Source organism: Nestor notabilis, unplaced genomic scaffold (genome assembly GCF_000696875.1).
Source record: "Nestor notabilis isolate BGI_N333 unplaced genomic scaffold, ASM69687v1 scaffold4645, whole genome shotgun sequence".
Taxonomy (NCBI): Eukaryota; Metazoa; Chordata; class Aves; order Psittaciformes; family Psittacidae; genus Nestor; species Nestor notabilis.
In genome coordinates, this window is record NW_009927732.1 from 26,344 (window position 1) to 29,496 (window position 3,153).

Sequence of the window (3,153 nt, forward strand, 5' to 3'; positions counted from 1 at the left end):
ACAATGCTTCCCATGCACAGGAAACAGCTGGATAAATGGGCGCTGAAGCGGATTTCCATAAAAGCCGGTGATTCATGAATCCTGGTGTTCAGTGAGCAGGGTCAGCCTCGGGTTCCTGAAGAGCTTCCTCCGCTGGAGACAGGCTCCATCGCCCCGTCCACCGCCCTGCGGATCATCCCCGCAGCACCACGTGCACAGGAATTTACAAACCACAGCGTTGGGTATGTTTGATCTACATTTTCTGCTGCCAGTTAAGTGCTGCTCAGCTGACCTGGACATGGAAAAAAGTGCTCTCGTAAGTAAGAGAGGGCAACCCGCATGTTAGGAGTGCTTTTGGTCAGTTTATTTCTTAGGGACCTGGACAATGACAAGGACATTTGGGCAGGACAGAGAGCACAACCCTCAAACCAACCTCATCAGCAAAGAAAGACCTGCTGCACCTGCAGTCGATCTTAAGGCTCCTCTCCTAGTGCTTCTGTGACCACCAGATTTCTTCAGGGGCTCTTTCCCCAGAGTTCAAAGCAAGTACTTGTCAGCTGGGCATTATTCATTGTAGTAAAGTGGTGGTAGGCCAAAATAAATGACTTTCCATATCACATAAATTGGGAGATGGAAAATACCATTTAGGTCATGAGGTTCATCAGCTCCTGCCAGCACATGGCTGCTCCTGACAGTACATTTTCCATCACTTTTTTCCTGTCCCTGTTGAATGACTCAAGCACCGGGGCTCCACCACTCCCACAGAGCTCTTCCGTGGCTGACAAAATTCCATGTGAGGACATTTTCCTCTGTATTGCACCAAAACTTTCCTTTGCTAAATGTCAGCCCATTCCTCCCATTGTGGACCACCCTGAATTATTCCACCATTTTGGTGATGTTTACCACCCTGTTTTTATTCTGTGCCTATCACCAAAGTGTCTGAGTACTTCTGATCTGCAGGTACGTCCCACATAAAAGAAGGCAGTGTGGTGCCTGGTGCTTAGAGAAGTGGCCACAAAGATGTCTTGGGCAAACCATCTTCAGCCTGTGCCTCATTCAGACAAACCCAGAAAACCTCTAAATTAATGAACTAAAGCCACCAGCGTAGTGTGGCTGTTGTAGAAGAGTTGAAACACTCGGTACCCATCTAAATCTAGCTAAAAGAAATTCAGTAGCCTGAACTGCTATAATTGATGAGGAAACCGAGGGAATGGTCTTCATCACACATAGAGGTCTGGTGACACTCATGGGACACACTTTTGGGTTGTATGTAAATTAAAGGAACCTGTCACTCACATAACCTACTTCCAACTTCCTATCCTAATTAAATTGCAAATATGTCGGCTTCATTTTAAGGTCTTTTTATCTTTGTAAAACAAAGGTGTGGGTTGGGATGCTTTTAAATCCAGCAGACACTCATGTAGCAGCTGAATGCACTGCCCTGAATGAACAATTAGGTTTACATTAAAAACATCAGAAACTTGGCTTCAAATTATTCATGGGTAAAGCTGCAGGGCTGTATCGTGGCAGGTGGTGCAGGACCAAGCAAGGACTGCAGAGCCTGCAGAAGCCAGAAATACCCACCATCCTTGCATACCTTACAAATTATTTCCAACTTATTTCCCATTATCCCTCATCAAACAACTCCACAGACCAGAGTGACTCCAGCATTACAAACCAGCCCTGGAGTCAGTGGCAGATGGGCAGGGACAGCACAGTGCTTGGGGACGCCTGGCCCAGCAGCACCGGTACCCCACCACCCTGCATGGGGAGGACTACCAGATGCTCCGGCCATGAGCCGTGTCCTCCTGAGGGCGTGCTGAAATAGTAATTAACTTTTGTGTATATGTGCATTGTTCAGTAACACCTGCCCCATCACCACGCTGGGCAGGCAGTGGGCTCTGGAGGGGCCCTGCACTGCACCTCCCCTGAAACCCTACAGCTCACCCTATAGAAGGTGCACCCCATATATACCCTATATACAACTGCACCCTATAGAGACCCCTGTGCATGTGTGGGGTGTCCACATGGGAGCTGACCAACCTTCTGGGAAGGACGGACCAGAGGAGGCAGAAGATGGTGACTCCTGGCAGAGTGGCAGGGAGAGGAGGAGAACGGTGGAGAGGTAACCTGTTTGCATTAATCCTTTACAACTGCGCTGTCTGTGCTATGCTGGATGAAAAAGGAAAAAAGAAATATGCCAGCAAAAGACACAGGCTTCCCAATTTCACTGCCCAGCCCCAGATAACCTAGGGTCCTTCATCTTGCAGATGTCAAGGTACGCATACCACCAACTGACCTGCTACAGCAATTTAACCACTTAGGAATTGTTTTGCTTAGCCAACACCAGAGATGCCCACATACAAAATATTTATCCGTAGCTGTAGCTGCAGTAAGCAACAACAACAACCTTTCACTGTCCACAGCAGAACTGGTGGAGCCTCCACCCCACGTCAGGCATTGCTGCTGGGGCGATGATGGCCCAGGGCTGGGACAGAGGAATCACGGATCAAACAGTGCAATGGGAGTGCTCAGATCTTCGCAGCTCACTGCAAAGCCTGGCACGGGCTAACAAAGCCACATACCTGTGTCAGTAAACAGTGCTCCTAGCTTCATTTCTCACTGAGGGTGCAGACGGATGGTGACATGCGTCCAAAGTCCATGATCTGTTCATGGCACCAACTAAGATGTTGGGCAAAGAGCAGGGGACAAAGCACATTCCTTTCTGTGAGCCAGCGGGGCACTGCCACCAGCTCTGCAGTTAATCAGTGATGCTCACATTTTCCAGCTTTTTTTCAGGGTGTCTCCAGCCTGGGGCAGATGTTGCTGCATTCAGCCTCGTTCAAATGTGTGAGTTAGTTTACTTTAAAAAAAAACCAAAACAAAACATAGGCATCTGTATTGCCTCAGGCTCACTTAGCACGAAACCTGCCTCCGGTCCCATCAGCCACGGTTCAGCCAGGCAGCAAGGATTTCCCTCCTGACTCAGTGGCAAGCAGGGGAGAACACTATGACCTCAAAGCTCCAGACCAAGCCTCCATTTCACACCCATGGCGGGGTGTGTCAAGATCTGGGCTGCCCCTGCCTGCTGTTCAAAACCTAAATAAGTACTGAACACCTCCTGCTGTGACTCAAGAAGGAAACTTGGAATAAAGCAGCTTCCACAGGCATTCC